Genomic DNA, 25,632 nt, shown 5'->3' with positions numbered 1-25,632 from the left:
GAGCTTTTATGAGCCAGTCGTCCAGGTATGGGAACACTTGGAAACCCTTGCTTCTGGATGCAAGGCATTTCGTGAAGATTCTTGGAGCTGATCTGAGACCAAATGGTAGGACTTTGAACTGATAATGGGCACCGGCTACTGTAAAGCGGAGATATTTTCGATGTTTTCGTTGTATTGGTATGTGGAAGTAGGCGTCCTGGAGATCCAGAGTTGTCATAAAATCTCCAGGATTGAGGAGGTGCAGGATATCTGACAGTGTGATCATCCGGAAAGATTGCTTCCGAAGGAACTTGTTGAGTTTCCTGAGGTCTAGTATAGGACGCCACTCCCCTGACTTCTTCTTTATGAGGAAAAACTGGGAGTAGAATCCGAGACCCCGTTGTTCTACAGGAACTGCCTCTATAGCTCCTTTGGCAAGAAGGCTGAATACCTCCCCTTGAAGCAGACGAAGATGGAGAGATCTGCCTGATGTTGGTGGATGATGCGGTGGCTTTTGTGTGAATTCCAGGGTATGACCTCTTGTCACTATATCCAGCATCCATCTGTCTGATGTTATTTTCTTCCACTCTTGGATGAAGTTGGAAATATTTGCTCCTATTGGCTGATGTTGCGGGCATTGGGGGAGCATAGCGGGTCCCTGTAGAAGATCATTGTTTTCTGGGTTGATCTCTGGATTGTGAACCCTGTCTTCGTTTACCTCCTTGTCTGGTATAGGAAGCAGTCGATGATTGCCTGTACTGTTGGTGGTAGGAAGGCCTATACAGGGATTGCTGGTATTGCCTGTGGAAGGTACCTCTAAATGAGGTGAAACCTCTTCCACTAGCACCCCGAAAGGGCTGTTTCCGATACTGCAGGGTACCCAGGGACTTGGCAGTGTCCGTGTCAGTCTTGATGGCTTGGAGCGCGTCATCTACATGTTTGCCAAATAGAGATTCGCCATCGTAGGGCATGTCTAGGATCCGGAACTGCACTTCTGGCCTGAAACATGTGGCTTTGAGCCAACCTTGCCGGCGTAAGACCGCAGCACCTGCTAGTTGACGAAAACCCATAGAGGCTATGTCAAGAGTGCAGTCGATAATTTCTTCCGACGTCGCTCACCCTCTTGGAGGATCTTCCGTGCCTCTGTTTGCTTACTTTCAGGGATGAGGTCCAAGAAAGGTTGCATGTCGGACCACATTTGGCGGTCATATCGACCTAGAATTGCCAAAGAATTTGCTGCTCTGACAGTGATTGCTGACATGGAGGAGAATCTTTTGCCTATATTGTTCAATCTCCGTCCTTCTTTGTCTGGAGGAGTAGAGATAGGTGTCGGTGGGTTTTTGGAGCGCCTTTGAGCAGACTGTGAGATCACTGAGTCAGGCTTTGGATGGCCAGTAAGGCATGCCGGAGAATCTTGGGTTGCCTTGTATTTCTTGTCCAGTTTTTGCGGAACTGGAGGAACTGTAGCCGGGTTTCGCATAATCTTTGTACCTTCGCTCCATATGAAATCAATAATCGGAATGGACCGTACAGACTTACGTGATTGCTCCTTAAAATCATGTAGGAAACATTCCGACTGGGAGACAGATGTTGGAAGGTGGAAGCGTACCGCGGCTCTGTCCATAAGATTATGGAAACCACGTATGTCCTCGGGTGGAGAATCAGAGGGGCGAGGAGGTGGTGGAGAAGGAGTGGGGGCTAAGTAATCATCCAATTCCTCAGTAGGATGTTGCGGAGTAGAAATTTCTCCTTCCTCTTCCCCTGAAGTGGAACCTTCATCTCTAGGGGGTGCAGCTAACACCGAGTGGGATGTCAATCTTGGAGTAGCTGGAGGAGGAGGGACATTGATTGGTGTCACCGGAGGAACTGGCGCTGGTGGCTGATCTTCTGCTGCCAGTGGGAACCTTCTCCTATAATCCTGTAGCATAGATTGTAAATCCTGGATTAAGGAGGAAGGCATCTGTATAGAGTCTCTATGCTGAGGCTCTCTTGGTTGGTAATATTGTTCCTGATGAGAGTAGTATGGTTGGTATTGGTCATACTCATCCTCGTCATCTTCATCTTGGTACTTGACGTGGAGCTGTGAGGGGCTGTGTGCATCTCCGAATGGACCTTCATCAGATTCCTCCCAGTCAAGAAGATGACTGGGTACTAAAGTCGACACTTTGTTTGGAGATGTGTCTATAGGATAAATGTCTGGTGTGGGCAGAGGTGTGATCCTGACCATGGCTCGGAGATCTGGAGACCTGGAAGAGGCAGGAGTCGCCTCTATCTGTCTAATAGGCACCAGTGCTGTCGATGGCGTGAAAGTTGATGGAGCCGTGGACGGTACAGATTTTTCCATCGACGATGGTCTCGTCAACGGTGGTTTTGTCGACGATGGTCTCGCCGACGATGGTCTCGCCGACGGTAGTGTCGTCGACGATGACTTCTTTGACGGTGTCTCCGTCGACGGTGAAACAGCCGATGACATTGGCGTCGCTGACGTTATAGTCGACGGGGCAGTCGTCGACGGTGTTATAAACGACTATGTTTTTGTCGCCGATGGTGTACTCGTCGACGGAGGCTTGAGTGAAGGGATAGGAGCCCTTACCGTCGATGTTAAAGTAGTCGACGCTGACGACGGTCTCGTCGACGATGTAGTGGAGACGGTAGTTGTTGGTACCGTCGTCGTCGTCACGGCCATCGACGGTGGTGTCGTCAATCTGATTTTTAGAGTCACTTTTCCAGAAGTAGAAGGCTCTGAAGAAGGAGAGAGACGGTAGGACTCCTTCTTCTGAAGAGGAGAGGAAGGCTCAGAGGAGACTGAAGTCTGTAAGCCCTTCCCATGATGTGATTTCTGCCTCTTCCTAGATTTTTCTGTGTGGCCCAGGTCCTCAGATTTGGACCTTCTGTGTGGCCTCTCTGACCCACTCTCCTCACCTGAAGTACAGGATTTTGCCTGTAACCATGTCAGGAGCCTGCCCTCACGGTGTCTGAGGGTCTTTGTGGAGAAGGTGCGACAAATCTTGCAGTCCTTAACCTGGTGTTGTGGGTAGAGACAATACAAGCAGTCTTTATGTGGGTAATCCACATGGAGCCTTTTCTTTCCACAGGTCTTGCAAGGGCGGAAAAGGCCTTTTCTAGAAGAATCCGACATATTTTCAACTCTTTTTGAGAGAAAATGTTCTGAAGTAGAAGAAAAACTGAGCAAAGCTCAGGGAGACTCCCTTCACACGACGTGCGGTAGAAAATCTGAGGAAGGGAGCTTCTCTGGAGAAGGTTCTAGAGGGTGCTGGTGCCTGATTGGACAGCAGGCAGGTTTGGGTCCTTTCATAAAAGGACATGGATAGGCTATGTGAGCAATTGCTGTCTCCATTATAGCCTATGGCAAAAAAAAAATATTTGTTAATTATTGCTATTTTATGTACCGTGGGACTCCAACTTCAACGACGGAGATGATTCAAGCATGTAAATTTATGAAAGATCCAATACTGGATAATTTGACACAACAATCTATATTGTAGGTTGGTGATTTTAACTTGGTACCTAACAACATAGATCGATCCAACACAGAAGGCAGAGCCCATGACTCTGCAGCATATACACTAACAGACATTATGGACACATATGGTATAGTAGATATAAAAGGGAATAGGCACCCAAACCTGCAGGAGGGTACACATGTATCATCGCCCCACTGTTAATATCTGGATTACTCGGTGGGCACACAGGACATTTGCACTTGGACGACATCCATTTAACACTTACTGTGAACCCCTTCAGACCACTCCCCTGTCAGGCTGGTTAGTGAGGTTTATGACTTCCAACACATCACTTTCAGATGACGGTTACCCCCTTTGGCACTTCTACACAGATTTTGCGGAGGAGCTTAAGTCTGAGATTACTGCTTATTTTCAGATCAACAACTCTTCAGTTAACTTACTGACTATGCTCTGGAAGGCCTTCAAGGTTTATGTAAAAGGGATTTGCATAGCCAAAGAACATGGTTTGTGAAGAGTGCTCGATTAGATACACTTGTGCAGAACATATGGGTACTGGAGATATATGAGGTGCAACTCCACTCAGGTATTAGCTGACATTAAAACCATACTATTCAAGTTCAATGAGGCAGCAGAGCAAGAGGTAAATTATTTGCACAAACACACAAGGGCATAAGCATACAGGGAGGGAAAGACCCAGGTGGAACTCTTATGGCGCTGATTCACTGGCCTTGGGCGTCATATGACATTGGGAGGATAGAGCGAATAGAAGGGAAGGCGTAGGGAAACTATACAAGGCAGAACACATTTAATCAGACATTACCACATATTACACTCAACTCTACTCCTCGCAGGTCACCCTTTCCCAGTGGTAAAATACTTCGACCGCATTGTGCTAGCTTGGATAAAAAATGTACATCAACAATTTTAAGATGCCCCCATCACTCTTGAGGAGATCACTACTGTGAGGCACTGGGTAATGATGGCCTCCCTACAGAGTTTTACACTACTTATTCCCATATGTTGGCACCTGGACTCCTGCATGTGCACAGTGGGGTGATTAATTAGGTATTCTCCCCTTTCTCTTAGAGAAACCTTGCTTATTACTTTACTGAAGCAGCAAAAACCATCTGAGCAATGAGTCAAAGGCCATAATCTCTTATCTATACAAACGCCAAGATCTGAATAGGTTATACACTTACTTCCTGACGTTTATTCTGGGTAGATCAAGTTCCCATAACTTGAGGACTCTCTTCGCGCTAATGCATCAGTTTAACCCGGATATGGAAGCCGTGACAATATTCTTATATGCTACTAAGGTCTTTGATTCCCTTGAATGACCATTCCTGTTCACAGTGTTCAAAAGAATGTGACTCCCACTGAGTTTTATGAGCTGGATTCATCTTCTATACACTGCACCCACCACTTGTATTAGGCTTAATGACCTACTCTCTGGACCTATTTTACATGGAGAGGCACTTGTCAAGGTTGACTACTGTGCCCTCTAATGTACGCCATGGTGTCTGAACAATTAGTCTGTGTACTCCGGCATCTTCATGCAAACAGGTGCTTACATTTCACTGCTCTGAATCTACGTAACATACAATACTAGAGAAAAAACAAGTTACTTACCTGTACACTGTGGTTCTCCGGTATTGATATCTTTCATAGATTCATACATGACCATCCCTCCTCCCCCTAAAGGCTCACCATTATTATATCTCTTATTTTCTCTTATTGTACACTTCTGGTCCAAAATCTGAGGTAAGGTGGCTATGCAGGGTATGAGTATTCCATGGTCTCTGCTCTGATTGGTAGAAGTGTGGATGTTTTAAAACAATGTGAATTGGCTACCAATGTCTATTGTTTTCTACAGGGTTTTAAGACTAATCCTTTAACACTGCTTATGGCTGTTCCTGTGAGACTCCCACCAAGACGACGGGGGAGATTCAGGCAGGTGAATGTAGCTTTGTGAATCAGTTCGAAAGGAGATCTCATGAGCTGGGATAAGACTATGTCCAGCTGCTACAGCACATGAGGAGGCTTATTCGGAGGGTAGACCCGAAAATGTCCCTTCATGAACTCCTTCACCAATCTATTAGACCATAAAGACAATTACTCAGAACACCTCCTGATTCTAGAAATGGCTGCTAGATGAACTTCAATAGATGAAGGAGTCCTGATTTTGTTAGTTGCCATAGATAAGGGAGAATCTGCTCTGGTGTAGACAAGAGAGGATGACAAGGTTAAGAAGCACACCATGAGCAAAGCCTTTTCCACTTTGTGGAGTAACATTTGTTTGACGATGCAGCACGTGCATTCTGGAGAATGGAAGTGCACTCCTCAGAGTGACCTAGAGTTCCAAACTCAGGGGGTCATTAGGAGTTTGGTGGATAGTTTTTACCGTCCGCCGAACTTCTGACGGGGAGGTTGCCGCCACACAGGCTACCTCCCTGTCACCTCGGATTCTGCCCGCCAGCCTAGCAGGAAACAGGCTACAGCACTGTCACCGGTTCATAATCTGCACTAGAACCCTTGCAATGTTCACTGTCTGCAAAGCCAAGTGCATGGGCAAAGCAGGGGCCCACAGCACTCGTTCTCTGCCAGCATTTTCATGGCAATGGTACCGGACCGCTCCCTACCTCCAGACCGTTGGGATCTCAGAGTTGTAATGTGGCTCAGATAGCAGCATTGGTGGCGGTCCGACCGCTATCTGTGAGTCTGGGGGTCTAATGACCACCAGACTCGTAATGACCCACTCAGTGTTTTGAGGAGCCAAGCTGAAAAACTGAGAGAGTGGATTAGTGGATGTACAACTGCCCCTCGTACATCGACAAGAGATCCTCTGATGGTTGGAATGATATGTGTGGGCCCTCTGATAGGCAAAGAAGCTTGGTGAATCAATACTGCCTTGGCCTCTCTGGGCATATGAGTATGAGACAACAAGGTTCCTCTTCATTTTGTGATTGACCACGCGTAAGTGAACATCCATATCCATGCAAACTGGAATACATTTCTCCAAGACCTCGTTTGAGGGTACCTGCTGTGTACAGTTTGCACTTATTGTTGATATGAGTGGTGAAAACATCCAGGTTCAGAGAACCCCAATGCTGAAAAATCTTTCGTAAGTGCTGGTGGCTGAGGTCCCACTTGTGGCATTTCCCTTTTGTTCTGCTTAGGGTATTCGCTTCTGTACTCCCGGGACATGTTCTATTTTCAAGGAAATGTTGTTTTCTAGGAATCATTCCGATATCTGTTGCGCTAGTGCCAGTAGCACCTATTACCTTTTCCCTCCCTGTTTGGTGAGCTAAAACATGGACATAGTGTTGTATGTTCTCATCAAAACTGATGAGTTGCGGAATCTGGGAAGAAAAGCCTGAAGACCTAGGAAAACCGCCTTCAGATCTAGGAGGTTTGTGTGTGACAAAGCTTCCTGACTGGACCATTTTCTGTGAACCTCCTTGTCCTATAAATGAGCTCCCCGTTCTTCTAGGGAAGTGTCTGTCATCATCACCACCTGGGGTATCACCAGAAGGAACGAGAGCCCGTGCAAGATATTCTCTGTGATCATCCACCAAGACATTTCAGTCTTCGTCTTTGTTGTGACTGCAGTTGTGTCTTGAAGGATCCTTGGCACTGGATCCACTGAGCATTAAGCTGTTCCTGTGAAGGTCACATGCAAAGATGATAGTTTGAAATCATTGGGATGCAAGGTGACATCATCCCTAACATGGACTTGTACTTTTTGATAGAAATTAACTTTCGTGCAGATAGAGAGTCCATGATTGATCTTAAGCGGAGAATCCTCTCCTCTGTGGGAAAAGCTTTTGACACTTTTGTGTCCAGAATTGCTTCCAGAAACACTGCCGATTTGAATGGAAGGAGGAAATATGTTGAGGCCCAGAGATTTGAAAAGTTGTAGAGAGGCCTGGGTCGACTCTTTGTCAAGTGAAAAGTGGAGCCCTTTATTAACCAGTCGTACAGGTACGGGAACACCTGGTGTCCTCAACGTCTGAGAAAAGCAGCCACTTGCGCCCTGCATTTGGTAAAGACTTCAACCCAAAGGGGAGCACTTTGAAGTGGTAGTGGCACCCTGGTACCGCCAATCTTAGACATTCTCTGTGCTTTGGACGTATAGGGATAAGGAAATATGCATCCAGCAGATCCAGAGAGGTTGTCGTGTAGGCTCTCATTATCCTAATGAGACTACTGGATTTTGAGTGGCAAGATCGTCCACAGTGTGGGGGACTAAGTCTGACCCACGGTGGAGGACGCTTGTCACTCTAAATCCGGGTTTTGCTCTGGCTAACTAGCAGTGCCTCATCTCTCCCAAGGAGAAGAGACAATTGGGCAGCTGAGCGCATGACATCTTAGTACTTCCCAGGGAAGTTGTGGTCACTCAGGTCACAACCGGTTCTCTCATACACAGTACGGTCTCATATATAAATGACAAAAGCAGTTTAAGTTTTAAAGATTAATTTAATAAAACAACTTTATTTTAGATAGCAAAGCGTGAGCTGCAATAACCAGGACTAAACAACACAGTAGGATTAAAAAAGTAACAATGAGAGTGAAGCACAAGAATAAGGCTATCATAGTGCAACTAGATTAGGTTCTCTCTAAGTTATATTCTGAGCACAGCATGTGAAGCTCTAAGCCTGCCTTTCAGGTTCCCCCGGGAGGACATCAACCCTCATACCTGAGCAAAGGCCTGTGATCTGCATCAGCATCTGCAACGGGGCACTCAGCATCTAGTTGTAGGTTCCTGGTCGGAATCTCACTCTGACGTGTACTAGGACTAGAAAGTGTTTTTATAACTAACACGCAGATGTTCTAAGAAAATGTCCCTACGTAAGGATGTGCATTTTCTACGAACGCTAGAAACTAAACTTCTACCACGTTTACCGGCAATGTACCAGACTGTAGCCTTGACTGAAGCACAGAGTGAGCAAGAATGCATTGTTTGAGAACACAGTGCTGACTAAGCTAAACAGTGTGATAGAAGGAAATTTAAAAAATACCGTAAAACTGGTTATTGTAAAATAACAGTGCAAGGCTGAATAAAATGTATCTAGAGCAAAGTGCACAGAGGCCTAATATGTTAAGCTAACGTGCATGAATCTATATTAAAAATGGCTACACTACACCCTCCCCTTGTCGGTAGAAAGTGGTTTAAGCCAAAGCTAAAATGCCCTGAACTAAAATATAAGTAAAACCCTATTCAATTTCAACAAGTTAAGAGGACACACAAGCATAGTAATTTTCAATTTAGAATATGAGCATGCGGCCAAATGCCGAATTCAAAGGATAATGTCAATTTAGAATAAGTCCAAATCAAGCATTGGTCATGGAAAGCAGGAGATTCTCCACCTCGGCAGATGACAAAACCGGAAAATCCACGCCAAAGACTATCAAGGAGCAGGTGTGTTCCAAAGCCCCAGTGTCAACCAAGGCGGCATCCCGTGCAGTGCCTATGAACGAGTTAATATCAAATTCCTCCAGGAAGGGTATCTCGTAATCAGCTTCTCTAAGCAAACGCAGCCGCAGCACGCACGTCTGGTAATGAGCCCTCATCGAGGACATCAACAGATTAGCATCAATCATTGGGGGGCGATGCTGTGAGAGACAAACGGCCAGTGCATGTTCAAAAGAGCACCAACGGCACCGAAACACGGGCTGCACACAATCCAAAACCAGTCTGAATGACAGAAACCAGTTACACTCCAAGTGTTCCAGGAGTGTTGCTCCAAAGTACTGCATCATGCGTTCACAACACAGCTGCGCTGATGGGAGCGCCCACATTCATCCTTGTTGTGGCGGGAGAGCCACAGCGGAAAAACAACAACAACAGCAAAATGCCGGCTAATAAAGCCAAAGTGATCAGAAATCCTCCTAAAATGCTTCAGAAAATTGAATGAATAGCCGACGGTATAAAACTGAATATGGAAGAGAAGGTGTGAACGAAACCAATACCAACAGCTTTGAAAAAATTTGCTTATCCAGTCATGCTGGAAGCATTAAATATACGTCCCACGAGTTCACCAAAGTGGCTCGGAAAGTTTGTATTTAACAGGGACTGTATTTCCGCTGATGACCTTGCCACCTGAAGTGCGTAGGTCTCGGGTGCAGATGTAAGGGCCACATGCTTCTGAAACAACAAAGCCGTCAGTCTGCTTAACTTGTCAAAATTCACCTTGGAAGTAGCAATGTGAGGCCAAATGTCTGCTACCTCCCTAATTTTAGTGGGGGGGAACCAACATGTTCCCGCAGCAAGTAACGACCTTAGTGACCGAAACAACGTAAACTATTCCGGCCTGCATGAGGACGTAGCTGCCGTTTGAAAGCACCTGGAACGTGCGTGTAATCAAGGGGACTGGAACTCCCTTCAGATTGCAAGCCAAGTTCGCAACCGAGGCATTACACGCCCCATGCAAGGACAGCTGCTTACAAATCATCGAATGGCTGACTGAAGTCTCACATTCAGTGCCGCTAAGAAAGACCTCTTTCATGCCATTGAGGCATTTGTACAAGAAGGGAACCTCCCACACCTCATGGATGTAACTATCTCCCAGCTTTTCATATCTGCCTACCGGAACATGTTTCAAACAAGAAGTGAATTGTAATGTAGAAATAGGCAGATTAATAACCCCGTGTATCAACCACTCTGCTGAGGGAATCTCGGCCACGGTAAAAGGCAATCTTTCTAACTTTTCAATGTTGAGGATGACATAAGTCGCCTCCTTCTTAGCCATTAGTTGTTGTTGTCGCGTCAAATTAAAGGAAAAAAATATTTCCTTGGCACTGATGTGCTGCCACGGAACGCGACCCGCCTTCAATGTCTGAAGCGTCCAACCCAACTGCATAATGGACCTGGTCTGACTCTGTCCATGATATAAAGAAGACATATCAGATTGTATAATGTCTATAGCAGGAGAAACAATGTTGTTGATTGTATATATCCGGTCGGACAAGGTGTGAATGCCATTATCCACAACAGCTAATGTTTTTTTCAGATTTTCCTGATGTATCTGCCTTTAGCGGGCTGCAGCCTCTTGTTGGGAAAGTTTCCATATTTCATTGTATACTTCATACAAGAAACGCTTCCTACGTGGTATCTTCGGGCCTGACAAAAAATCTTGTAAGTCAGTATTATTAGACAGGAGAGTGAGATGTGTCTTGACTGCATCTAGCGAGGATGATTTTAGCCATTGCTGGCACAATTTTCCCACACTATATGTCGTAATTATTTCAGCATTTTCTGGTGATATATAGCGAGGGTCTGACCTACTTGTTCAGAAACCCCCCGAGGAGGTGACAAAACGTTGATGACACCCGTTGGTATCCACTGGCCACAATAACCACCCGCCTGGACATGTCAGTGAAGTGTTAAATGTACCATTCTAGACCCATTCATTAGGCTCACTAAAGGTTGCATTCGTGTACTTTTGCTAGTCATTAAACTTTGCAGGGGCAGGCATGCTAGGCATGTTTAATTCTCTGATTGTAGCTAAGTCTAAGCAGCTGGTCTGTTGCACTGTTTCATTTTAAAAAATCATTTGAACGGGAATGACATGCTCTAAACAATGTTTATCTACCCTTAGTTTGCCAATTTTTTGTTCCCCACACACTTTTCAAATCAACATTTTTCGACCAATATTCATAACCTTCAATTGATAACCGGGAAACAAAAGAGTCCGAATATATAAATTTTGTGTTGGTAAAATAACATTTGTTTATCCTTAGTCGGAGTTAACTTAAAATAATATGACTCAGCATTCTTTTGATGATGCCCAGAAAAATAAGTAAATTTACAAAGTAAGTTTTGGAACTCCCTTGCGGGGGAGTTGGGCAATGTTGCCATTGCGTATAGTCAAATATCGTTTTTGGACTGCTGGCTTTATGTATGAAGTAGTGCCCATAATAATCATAGCAAAACATGTCACCATAATTGTCTCTAAACTGGTAAACATCTTAATTTTCATAGACAGTGTAATATTGCAATTCTTGCATCAGTGAGTCAACTGTCTTCACATCCCAATAATCAGACACAATGCCTGGTATGACTATATCATTCATAGATAACTTTAGCACATATGGTATTTGAATTATTTCAGTGGGACCGTATATATCAAACATTACTTTATCCCACACAATCCCATCTGGAATTGGCAATGCAGAAATGTTCCCAAAGGACAAGTCTCTTCGAACCTTATGTGATGAAAAATGTGGTTTCAACACATCCTCCACCTGTTCAACCGCTGATCTTTCGGGAAGAAAATGACCATGTATAAACAGAAAAAAGGCAACGACAAACCCAATCCAAAGAAAAAATGCTAGCATAGTCAATAAAAGCCACAGATATTTCCGTGGAAAAACAAAATATGTATCTTTAAGCCAATGTATCAGCTTACGTGGACCTGACAGGTCAGCAGTCGAAGAGGCAAACGAGTCCAATAGACCATCGTTGTTGTCGGCAAAGTAACCAGAGGCAGTTTGTGCAAAAGGCGCTGCCGTAGTCAATGGAGGAGTTTGTGTTTCCGCGGTGGTACACTGTAGACAGCACCATCCGTCACGTTTGTAGTCATAGTGACTCGATCATGTTTCTAAATTGGTCATTGTTAGTGGAACTAATCCGAGATTATCATCCACCCTCCCAAGCTCGGAGAGTCAACAGTGTTGGTATAGACAACTTGAAGCAGAACTTCTTCTCCAGTAGTGAGAGGGATTCGGGAACTACTGGATGTTCCTCTTGGTCGGCTGTGTAGAATCGGCCACATGTTGTAACTTGACATTGTGGATGTTCCTCTTGGTCGGCTGTGTAGAATCGGCCACATGTTGTAACTTGACATTGTCAATAGAAACAAAACGATTTTCTTTGGCACCTGCCAACGGGGGTAGAATAACAGTTCTGGTTCCGTGTATCCCCAACACAGGGACTGGTGAACGATAAGAAGGGCCAAATTCTTTTTTTACTGCGCCTTTTTCACGCACAAGATCCCTAACCCTGGGAATCCAGCTGGTAGGTGTTACTGGCACATCCTTAATTCCTGTGGAGGCAACACTTTTAGAAGAGTTATCTTCACGGAACTGGTGTAATTCCTGTAAAACAGTGACACGATCATTTATGTCAAAAGGTGTTTCCCCCCCCTCCACACCAGGACCATCAAGATCCGGAACAAACATTTGTGTTCCGATCAGGCACTATTATGAAGTACAACCCCCCCAGAGACCTTCTAGGCAGGTTATTAAGTGCTCTCTGAACTCAATACGGGTGGGATAGCCAACTACGACCCGTACCTAAGACTCTGGCTGTTAAGGACTGCTTTAAATCGCGGTTTAATAGCTCCACAACAGAATTTCCCTAGGGATGAAATGGAGACGAGTACTGGAGATGGACCCCCAACGAAGCCATGGTGTCCCTGAATGCCCTTGAGGCAAAGGCAGGGCCCTGGTCCGAATGGAATGCCGCAACTGCATATGTACCGACAAAGACTCGCAAACCTTTAATAACAGTCCGAGCGTCAGCCGAGCATTGTGGCCACACCCACACAAATCTGGAGCAGGAATCAACAGAGACTAGTATATATTTGTATGCACTATCCGGTGTTAATGGGCCACAATGGTCCAAGTACACACATTGTAATGGTCTGTTTGATATTAAGAGGGGTGTCTGCGGCGGGCGCTTAGCTGTTGAAACTTTAATTTGTTGACAGATGTGGCAACAAAGGACATATTGCTTAGTTTCTTTATAGAGACCCGTCCACCAATAACGGGCCTGTAAGAGTGAAATTGTAGCAGCCACGCCAGCATGTGCAGATGCCACACCCTCATGCGCAGCTCTAATCAATTGTGATCTTACATCTTTATTGGGGATGTCGCGTACGCCTACGCCTGGAATTTTAACTTCAGCGTTCAGCATACTTCCCATCAAGTACTGTTATTTATTAGGAAATCCTTTAGGATAAGGCGTGCCATCAACCGTAGCTTTTATGGCAGCCATAATGTCTGTGTCTGGTTCGGAACTCGAACGAGTCACTGCAGCTACAGTGGCAACTGCCACTGCTGACTTTGCGGCTTCATCAGCCATAGTGTTTCCAGCTATGTGTATTCCAACACGCTGGTGTCCAAGTGTGTGCACAACATGGACTTTAGGTAGCGTCTCCTTCAGGTCTGCTAACTTCCCCCACAGTAGTCTGTGTTTTATGGTGTTGCCTTTCGAATCTCTGAACCCATTTAAGCGCCAGTAATGCAGGTATTCATTAAAAGACTGGACGCAATAATAGGAATCACAAACAATCAGTGTGAACTGTGTCGGATCTGTATGTTCTAGAGCCATTAGCAGAGCATTTAGCTCAGCCGTTTGCGCTGTACAATCCCCTAAGGTCTGTGTATGGGTATGTTGGGGACAGAGTTTTTCCCCCTCCATATAGCCGCTCACAACCGCGCATGCAGCAGAATATTGATGTTTTGTTCCAATCGCTGGTTGCGCAGAGCCATTGGTGTACATGAATATTTGATATTGATCAATAGGCAATGTGTCAGCGGGAACTGGATATTCAACTTCATATTGTAAAAATTCCTGAGTTTGTAACTTTGGATCAAAAATGTAGTCTACATCAGTGGCTGTCAAGGACGTAGCCCATTGTATCCATCTCGGGTGGAGTGCTTTTGCGTTCGGGACGCTAGCTTTTGTAACAGCCTCAAGGGCCGGAATAGGAGAAACAACAATAATGCGTTTTCCCTGGGCCAGAGGTCTCTTTTTAATAACAGACATCTGTACAGCAGTGAGAATTGTCTCTGTGGGTGCAAATTGTTGTTCGGCAGCAGAATACAAGTGTGACTTGTATGCTATTGGGACTGTCTCACCTTCATTAAATGTGACATAAGTAAATCCAATGGCCCCAGCTATCACCCTGATGACCAAATGTGTCTTGTTGTCCTGTGTGTGTAGATGTTTCGTTGCTAGCATATCTGCTTGAAACTCTCGAAGAGTGTGTGTATGTTCTATTGTCTAGAATTTGCTTGAAAAATCAGGACGTAGTAATTCATATAAAGGCTTTATGCAAGTAGCATAATCCGGAATGTATGTTCTGCCACAATTCAGAAAGCCCAACAATGATTGGAGTTTCTTAATCGTATTTGGTGGTTGCAACTGTGCACATTTTTCTAAGAATTGTGGCGCTAGGCTCTTCCCTTCATTCGACAACTCATATCCCAGGAACAGGACGCTGAGGAAGGCAACTTTTGATTTCTTGAAATTAAATTTGTAGCCAAATCTCGGCAAACCCTACAACAATGCAGGCTACCGGTCTTAAATGTCGTAGTAACTCGTCATCCGTGAGATATATATCATCCACATATGACAACGCTTCAGGGTCTAACTCGTGCAAAATAGCAGTCACACGAGCTGCCAACAGTCCTGAGCTGTTCTTATACCCCTGAGCCAAACAATATAATTTTGTCTGGGAGCCTAGTGCGCTAAAGCTTGTTAAATCTGTGCTTTAAGGTGCTATATTCTGGCAGAAGAATCCATTCGAGATATCCAAAGTCGTTTTATATTTTTTCCGCACAATGTTGCTCATTAGTGCAGTGCTATGTGAATTTTGTATAGTATACGTACGTGTATGCCCGTTCAAATGTCTGTTGTCTAAGACTATTCTATATGAATGGTCTGGTTTATCTACAGGGAATAAGGGATTATTCATTGGCGAGACACAGGGTACCCCCTGGTATTCTAATTGTGTAAGTATTTCTCTCACCGGTGTCCTTGCTTCATGTTTTATGGGATACTGCGTTGTGGCTGAGGTTCACCTTTAATGGGGATTACATGATATGGAGAATCCCTGTCCCACCCTACGTGATTTCTATATAACGTAGGTGCTTGTGCGAGAGCCCATTCTATAGAATAGGACTCAGCGAGTTCCTCTGGAACAAGGGGCGAGAAAGAAAATTTGATAACCTCCTCCCCAGCTGGGCAGGTGCGGACAAAATCAGACGGCCAATCTTGTTCGGCCAGCAAAATGTCATATATCTTCACTACACAATCCCAGAAGATTGCGTGTATAGTGCGTTCAATGTCTCCTTCCAAATGTAAAGTTACTCTATATACCCTATTGGGTTCGGAGACACGCATATCTGCTGTTTCTACTTGTATGAAGTCATCAGTTGCTTTCACCTCCAGATGGTCTAGAAGATTCCGGCGAACTATTGTGACCTCTGCCGCGCTGTCTAGCAGTGCTAGAGCCCATTTCTTGTTCTTCAAGAGAACCCTCTTCCTGAGTGGCATGTCTAACTGAGACAGCTGCCACTTTTTTCTTTTTAAACTGTTGTTTTTGTTGTACCGGTTTCTCTTCCTTCTTGACAGAAACCTCCGAAGAGCGTTGTGATTCCTGTCTGGGTTTCACGTACTCTGTTCTCCGCTCTGGCCGCCCACCTCTCTCATTTCTCTTTTCCGATGAGTCCTGAAAGGAACGAGATTGACGTGTATCAGTATATTGATATCTATCAGGCGTTTTTATATTATCTCTATTTCTGAGATTATACCTATTCTGCGGGGTCTCCGTACGTGGAGATTCTCCCCTTTCTTTTTTAGGTGTTTGTTCTAAATACCCTCAGGTTGTTGTTTAGTATTGTCTTTATTAATTTTTCCCTGAAATTGAGGTTTTTGTGGTCTAGCCCCTGGGCTATCTCGACCGATACTGGAATATGTCTCCGCTATTATTTTAGGCAGTTCCCACTCCTGATCTTGTTGCGGAACGTCACGAAGACGCATGCGCACTGCAAGTGCAACTGCTTCCCCTTTAAGATTTCTTATTGAAGAAACCGTGGCAAAATTGGCCATCAGTTGCATTCTTAAATCTAAGGCCGGGGCAGCCCTGTATTCATCTTGAATTTGTTTAAGCATTTCCGGTAAGTTGGCTAGTGTCGGTGTACCGTGTGCCGTTGTTTAGAGCGCAGCAAACACCGTGCCCCATGTATTACAATGTTCCACTGTGGGAACCATCCCAAAGGGTAAACACATAGTTAATATTCTATGTTTGTCCTGAGGTCCCATATGGGGAAATACTCCCTCCAGCGTATTAATTTTTTGTGCCAGCCAAAACAGAGTCTCCTCTCGTTTTGCTGGGATTTTACCCATAATAGAGTGTACAGACACCGGATTTATACCTGGTGTTACTGCATGTGGTTGAGCTGGAGCAGCACGCGCTGGGTTTGTATTTAGTGTCTGCATTACAAATTGTACTAATCGTCTATATATATCTGTTAATTCAGTATACAAGCGTTGAACCTCAGCTACCGCCATATTTGCAACCGCAGGATGAGGTGTATATGTGGGCAATAAAGGCCAGGTAGGACCTTCATTACTTAGTGGACCTAACCTTACCGGTAATATTGTATGGGGTAGGGGGCCATCAAGCCAATTATGATGTTCTTGATAAGATAGAGGTATCTCTAAATATGCGTACACCCTGTACTGTCCAGGCGCGTTCGCAACTGTATATGTATGGAATGTATTTGTGTTCTCATCAACTACTGGGAATGTGACCCAAGAGTAAAAAAGTTCTGTTCTATAGGCTGCATGGGCGTCCACCACAAAAGTGACTGTACCTCCCTGGGCCGAAAGGCCGTGTACTAGCAAATGTGCTGTGAGCGGTTATCTCATGTTAAGAGCTATTTGTACAACCTGGGGATTCGCCATTATAAAAGCACCAAGGGTTCAGAGAAGGCACACCACGTTGGGATTTTCCTTTTAAGGTTCAAGCTTGAACAACCACCCGCAGTAAATAGGGTTTCCTATACAGCAGTGGTGGAAATCCTCAGTACCACGGACGTCTCCGTATATGGAACTGAGGGATCATTATATTATATGAGACTGAGATATACCGGTGAACCCAAAAATTAGAGCCTGACCAAACGTTGGCGGCACCATGTTGCGTAGGCTCTCATTATCCTAATGAGACTACTGGATTTTGAGCGGCAAGATCGTCCACAGTGTGGGGGACTAAGTCTGACCCACGGTGGAGGACCCATGTCACTCTAATTCCGGGTTTTGCTCCGGCTAATTAGCAGTGCCTCATCTCTCCCAAGGGGAAGAGACAATTGGGCAGCCGAGCGCATGACATCTTAGTACTTCCCAAGGAAGTCGTGGTCACTCAGGTCACAACCGGTTCTCTCATACACAGTACGGTCTCATATATAAATGACAAAAGCAGTTTAAGTTTTAAAGATTGATTTAATAAAACAACTGCATTTTAGATAGCAAAGCGTGAGCTGCAATAACCAGGACTACACAACACAGTAGGATTAAAATAGTAACGATGAGAGTGAAGCACAAGAATAAGGCTATCATAGTGCAACTAGATTAGGTTCTCTCTAAGTTATATTCTGAGCACAGCATGTGAAGCTCTAAGCCTGCCTTTCAGGTTCCCCCGGGAAGACATCAACCCTCATACCTGAGCAAAGGCCTGTGATCTGCATCAGCATCTGCAACGGGGCAGTCAGCATCTAGTTGTAGGTTCCTGGTCGGAATCTCCCTCTGACGTGTACTAGGACTAGAAAGTGTTTTTATAACTAACACGCAGATGTTCTAAGAAAATGTCCCTACGTAAGGATGTGTATTTTCTACGAACGCTAGAGACTAAACTTCTACCACGTTTACCGGCAATGTACCAGACTGTAGCCTTGACTGAAGCACAGAGTGAGCAAGAATGCATTGTTTGAGGACACAGTGCTGAAATAAGCTAAACAGTGTGATAGAAGGAAATTAAAACAAGACCGTAAAACTGGTTATTGTAAAATAACAGTGCGAGGCTGAATAAAATGTATCTAGGGCAAAGTGCACAGAGGCCTAATATGTTAAGCTAACGCGCATGAAGCTATATTAAAAATGGCTACACTACAAGGTCATGCAGTCACCTTTCTCCACCAGTTGTAGGACATCCAGCAGGCATAGCATCCTGAAGGGCTGATTCTTAAAGAATTTGTTTAAGAGCCTCAGATCCATCACCAGCCTCCACTTTCCTGACTTCTTTCTGATGAGGAAACAATTAGAATAGAATCCCATGTTGCGTTGACTTTGCAGTACTTCCTCCATTGCATTCTTGGTTAGAAGCAACTGAATCTCCACCTTTAGGATGGAAAAATTATGATGCGATGATCTGCGCAGAGTGAAAGTGGGAGGGGATTTTGAACAGATTGAAGGTGATGTGATCATGTTGGATTTCCTCTAACACCCATCTGTTGGAAGAGCTGGGCTTCCAGTGATTGAAGAATTTGGAAAGGGGATTGCCAAATTGAAGTGGGACAGAGGCCAAAGGATATTGACACACTGGTTGCCTAGTGTAGGATGCAGCTGCTGTTGGCCTGTAGGATTGTTGCGCCGAGCACACGGCTCGAAAACCCTACTGTGGGTAGGGCTGATACCTGGGCTTTTACAATGGTGTTTGAGAAACAAATCTGCCTCTGCCACAAAAAGACTGAAATCTCCTCTGCTACAAAGGGTGAAATGAACAAGCAGTCTCAGTGTCCAACTTTATGGACTGCAAAGCATCATCCACATGCTTTCTGAACAGGTTCTCCCTGTTGAAGGGCACAACGAGGCTCTTTGATTGTACCTCTGGACAAAACAACATCGCTTTCAGCCACCTTAGGCGATGCAAGACTGCCACCCATGTCATCTGTTGAAAGGCTGTAGATGAATGGTTAGGTCCATTATTTCTGAGGAGGCCTTCTTCCCTTACATCAGGATTTCACGAGCCTCTTTTTTCTTGTACTCCAGGAGATACTCTCAGACCACATTTGACTGTCGTATTTTCCAAGGATGGCCAGAGTGTTGGAAGCACTAATAGAACTTGCCACCATGGCAGAGAATCTCTTGCCAATGTGTTAAGTCTGCGCCCCTCCTTATTAGGAGAGGCTGTGCAAAGTGACAATGGGTTTTCATGCTCGTCATTGGGCCATCTGCTTTATGACGGAGTCCAGTCTGGGCTGACCAATAAGGCAAGCTGGAGAATTATCTGGAGACTTGCATTTCTTGTAAAGCTTCAGGATGACCGCTGCCACCGAAGTCGGTGTCCTCATTAGTTTTAATCCCTCCTGCCAGATAAAATCCACATTAGGGATAGATCTTGCTGTGCACTGGGCCTCTGCTGTGAAATCGTATCGTTTGCGCTGCTGGAAGCGGAAGGTCGAAGCATTTGGACACTCTTTATAAGATATTGTGGAAGCCACCAATATCGGCTGGTGGCGAATGCACCGGAGTTGGAGTAGGTGAGGCTGACATTGGGCCATGTAATCGTCCCATTCAGAATGGTCCCTTGAATCAAACTGAATTTCCCCTTCCTCCAGCTGTTGGTCACAGTCACTATCAGCTAAGGTGTATTTTACAGTACTACCAGGCAACACAGGTCTTTCCCTTTGTGCCTTGAGGTTGGGCTCCTTGGAGTAGAGGAGGGCTCCGGAACATCCTGTTTGAGGAGTGATTGATGAGCCGGGGCACTGACGTCTGGGAACCTCTTGTAATAATCATTGATCATCATGCGCAAATCGATGACCAACGGCACAGGGATTGCGACAGAATGACCTTGCACATGATGTTGCTCTTCTCCCGGATCCTCATATGGATGATGCTCCTGAAACCTAACGTACTTCCAAGCTACCTGACGGCCCCCATCAAAGAAGGAGAAGTCACCCTCTATATATAAAGGCTGATCCTGTTCTGCCTCTTCATCCTCAGTCGTTTGGCACTTGACATTGAGCTGTGGAGGGCTATAGGCTGGACCAAAAAGACTTCTGTAGGAGAAACCTTAGAAATTTCCTGTGGCATAGATGACGTCATGCCCTTGGTTTCCTTCACAGCCATCGATGGGGTCACTGATTGTGCTGTCAATGGGGTTGACAACAGCCCTGGATTGAATCTTCGTCGAGGGAAGGACAATGAATGAGGTTGACAACACAGATGTAGCCGCTGATGAAATCTGTGCTGTCAGAGATGGTCTCGTCCACGACGAGGAAGCCATCAGACTCTTTCTCAACGACGAAGAAGTGGTTGTGGTCTTCTGGTTGTTGCTGTTGTTGATATCGCCATTGCTACAGGCATAGGATAGGATACCTGAGACGATGCAGCGGTGATAGATAGAATGATCTATGTTTACAGATCTGTTGACAAATTTGTCGACAGGCGGGTTTTCTTCGTCAATGGCTCCTTGAAAGGACTAGTAGTGTCGCGTAGGCTCTCATTATTCTAATGAGACTACTGGATTTGAGTGGCAGAATCGCCTGCGGTGTGGGGGACTGAGTCTGACCCACTACAGGTGACTCCTGTCGAAATAATCCGTGTTTTGCTCCGGCTAACTAGCAGTGTCTCATCTCCACCCACGAGCAGGGATGATTGGGCAGCCGAGCGCATAACACAATTGACTCCTCAAGGAAATCGTGGTCACTCAGATCTCATCCGTTTCTCTCAGATACATTAGTCTCACATATAGAAGACAATCAGAGGCAGTATAGGTTTCAATAAGGTTTTAATGAAGCAACTGCATCTTAGATAATAAAGCATGTACTGCAATAACCAGGACGATAAAGCATGACATGATTAAAATTGTGACAAGGAGAGTAAAGCATAGAAATAACGCTACCATATGGTCACTAGAGCCAATAGACTAATTCCTACCTAGGCTATATTAGAGCACAGCATGTTAAGCTGTAGTTCTGCCCTTTAGGTTCCCCTGGGAAGACATCATCCCCCATACCTGAGCAAGAGCCTGAAGTCTGCATAAGCAGTTGTAGTGAAGCGTTCAGCAATCAGCATACAGTTGTGGTCATCTGGCTGAAATCTCCCTCTAACGTGTATGGGACAGGGAAGTGTTTTTATAATAAAACAGCTGATGTTCTGAGAAAATGTCCCTACGTAAGGATGTGTATGTTTCTATGAATACCAGAGACAAAACGTTACCACTTTTACTGGCAACCTATCTTACTGCAGCCTTGAGAGAAGCAGAGAGTGAAAGAAATGTCTTATTTAAGAACACAGTGCTGGCCTAGGCAAAGAACAGCTAGATAGAGGGATATGAAACAATACCGCAAATGTGGCTATTGTTAAAATAATAAACTAAGCTGAATAAAATATATCTAGGTTATAGTGCACAGCGGCAGACCTAGTGTTTTAAAATACTGTGCAATGGGCTATAATTAAAATGGCTACACAACAGTGGGAGCAGATGAAGGCAAGGAGTCAGGTCTTTCATGAGAAGGAGAAGGTCCAGCCAGCTCTTTGCTTCTCAACCTTTCAATACTAGTCTCCCTAGTATGAGACTTAGCCCTCTCAGAGTATCTGTCTCTTTTGAGGAGGAATGTCAATTCTCCTTGATCAGAGTGTGCATTCTTTTTCTGTAAGCAAAAGAGCAGTCTGGTCACACGATTCTTGAGGGTCTTAGCAGAGACAAATGCAGCAGTAATTCCACTCCTCAGACTTGTGCTGAGGGTACAGACAATAGAAGCATTACATGTGGGGTCTTCTGAGAAGAGCCTATATTTCCCACAGGGCTTACAAGGCCTGGAAAGCCTTTTTTGGAACCCTCAGACATGCTGAAAATAGGCAAACACAATCCCAAACTGTACCTCAGATGTTTCTCGTAGGTTTGGAGAATATTTGGATTGCTGTCAGGGCGAAAGTTGAGCTGAGGGAGACTCCCTAACAAACAACGTGAGGTAAGAAATCTGAGGTATGGTGGCTCTACAGGGGATGAGTGCTTCAGTGTCTCTGTTATGATTGGTTCAAGTTTGGATGTTTTAAAACAATGTGAATTGGCTATCAATGTCTATTTGTTTTCTATGGGGTTTCAAGACTAATGCTTTAACACTACTTATATTACTGTTACAGTGGGGCTCCCATCATGACAATGTGAAAATCCAAGCATGTGAATCTATGAAAGATACAATACTGGAGAATATTGTTTTTTTACTATACGTGGAGAATATCACCCTATACCAGATTAACTGTGCTCAAAATCATAATCCTGTCATCTTTGTTGCACTATTCAAAGCAATGTCTGGGATAAACATAAACTGGAATAAATCCATTATTTTTCCTAAAACCTCCAATAGGCACCCTGTCACAATAGAATTTGCCCTACCACGGTGCCAACGGTTAATTTAATATCTTGAGTTTTAGATTAGTCATGACGTTAGGACAGTTCTATCTGAAAATTATGGAACAGTCATTTCTAAAATTGATGACTTTGTTTAAACATGAAATGCCTCCTCCACTCTCACTGTGGGTAGGTTTGCACTGATGAATATTATTATTTTGCCCAAATTACTTTACCTCTTTTCTAATGTGCCTGTTTCATTGACCAAACAATTCTTCAAAGATTTGTGGTCAAAGACGATTACTCTACCATGGGCAGGTAATCCACCCACAATACAATGGTGGAGTCTAACATTGCCATATAAAGGGTTAGCGGCTTCTGACTTTAGGGTATACTACATGTGAGCTCTTGATCAGTTTGCCTACTTTTGGCAGTTCCCAACTTCAAATATAGGCTATTTGGCAGTGGAGCGAGATGTGGCAGACCCAATTCCTCTTTGTGCATTGATTGCCTTGGCCCTTCAACACTACAGCTCAGAAATTAGTGTTCAGTTGGTGTGGGAGGGATTCTGAAAAAGATTACTATGTCCTATGCCAGGGGTCTCCAACCGTTTCTATAATTAAAGCTACTTTTGTTTAACGAAACTCATTAAGAGCAACTAATATTATTAGTGTTATAACAGTGACCATATCAGACAAGATTACACTAGCAACCACCGTATGCAAGATTACTACCAGCGATAACCTCAGTCATGGTTGCAACCAGTATTGTATAAAAAAGCTTTGGCAATATGGAATGCCTCTACGTGGGTAATGCATTACAGCCATAACTTCAATGCCTCTGGCATCAAGGTATTAACATTCATAAAGCGTTTTCCAAATGTCACAATTTATCACTGAAATATCAGCCTTAAAAATATTTTAAAACTCTGCCATTTTCCTTATAAATTCTGGAATTAAACACATTTTCGTTTCAACTAAACTCTAAATTTTGGTATACAAGTATATAAATTAATCCAAGTAAAAGCCTCTAATTTAGTAGTCTGGCTGAACACAGGTGAGCTACCTACAGGTACCTGGAGAGCTAACAGTAGCTCACGCACTACTTTTTGGAGAAGCCCACCCTATACTGTATTCCCTGGAACAATTATTCGTTCATAGCCAGTACGTCAACTTACCAGGAACAAAACGTCCCTGCGTCGGCTGTGGAGCTGCCGTTTGACAACTAACTATTTGTGATTTATTTATAGCTAGCTAATTTATTGGTAAGGAAAAAATCACGCACCGTTACAACATGGATATTTGACATGGTGCACTATAATATGCAACTGAAGACCTGCTTTTCTACTATCTCCTGAACTAGCAGACCCAAAGATATCTGGGGTCTGCTACCTTTATATTTACTGAATAAAACTACAATGTCGTGATAACATTATGAGCAGCATAGCTTATGTTGGATGTCTCTGGAGAACTTGGGGTCGTTGATAACTTGTTCATAATGTGTGTCTGGTTGATGGGGTGCTTAGATGTACCATAATGTGCACCCTCATTAATACACCTTACATATGGACCACTGCCTGAACCTTGCTGTGGTACCTCGTTTCTGACTAGGAGGTTATACTACAACTAGCAACAAGATGTATTCGTTTCTGACAAATGTCAACTGTTTTTTTTTTATATATAAATGTTATGGTTGTAAGAGCAACATCTTATTAAGTAAATAATAAAGAAAAACACCTACTGTCCATTGTAAACCCTGTGTTTGTGAGGTCTTTTGCGTTTGCAATGAGAGCTCACTTGTTTGTAAATAGGGATGCAAAATAATTTACATATGAAAACTGTAGTATAGAAATGTGTAGCAAGGCGAACATTTTGTAAATTTAAGGAATGTTAGCAATAGGCATGTGTTCTACACAGATATGTGAAAATTATACTTGTCAGAGCACAGAGTTTAATAAATGACAACCTGTTTGGTCCGGTCATTTTGTCATTTCACTAGGGGTGCGCGAAATCGTGAATCTGAATTTATTTCCTTGAAATTTAACAAATATACAAAATCGATCTACATGCACAAAATATAGTCTGCCGTATTTCGATGGAAATGTTCACATGAAGGCACATCTGATCTAAACAACACACAAGCGATACTGACAGGAGCATAGGAGACTGGTTTGAGCAGAAAATGTTTCTGTTCTAAAAACTTTCAGTTAGAAGCAGCCCTCCACGACCAAAAAAAATTAACAAAATTTAACAAATTTGAGAAACATAATAAAAATTACTCATGAGCCCAATTTCAACCTTTCATGGTCTGTAAACCGCTGCCATCTAGTTGGGTTAGGAATATAATTAATCATTTTTACTTCTTCGAAGTCCGTGACAATGTTGTTATTTAGCTACGTGAAAAATGACCTCTTCTTCTTAACACTCAATGCTGAATGTTGTTCGCCGTGAAGGCACAGAGCTAGCCAGCAACGAATGGAAACCAAATCCACCCTATTGACCGCCGCAACAGCACTCGCTCTTCCTGTGGTTTGCACACACCAGCATATGAGATTCCTACAGCGCAGAATGAAATCAAAGTACTGGCAGATTCCTAACAGAGAAACCTGTTTGCAATCTTCCCTCCTGCTACCAGATAACCTCACGACGAACTAGAAGGAAGACCAAATTAATTCCTTTGTCCTGGAAAGGTTATGCTGGGAAAGATTTGACCTGCAGGCTGACATGCGAATTGCCATTCATCAAAATTCATGCCTTCCATGGACTGCTATTGCTTTTCCCCTGACTTCCATCCTCCTACTCTGGCTCACCGGAGACATTACTGTAAATTGTGGTTAAAATGACCATATCCTTAAGAGTAAGCCATTCCGGGGCCATTTTCTCTTGTTTTTTTAAAGGAAGATATTGTTAAGCATCCTGACTTCTGCCTAAGTGCTTGTTTTCTCTATATTTTTTGAACAGATGATAAACCTCACAGAGTTCAAGAAGTCGATCTGTGTAGTCCTTCGGGGTCCAGAAACTGTATAGATGATGTAGTCATTTGAGTTCTTGAAATTATACAAACTAAGTGTTTTTTATTTTATT

This window comes from Pleurodeles waltl, chromosome 12 (genome assembly GCF_031143425.1).
Source record: "Pleurodeles waltl isolate 20211129_DDA chromosome 12, aPleWal1.hap1.20221129, whole genome shotgun sequence".
NCBI lineage: Eukaryota > Metazoa > Chordata > Amphibia > Caudata > Salamandridae > Pleurodeles > Pleurodeles waltl.
Note: the sequence above shows the minus strand (reverse complement) of the source record.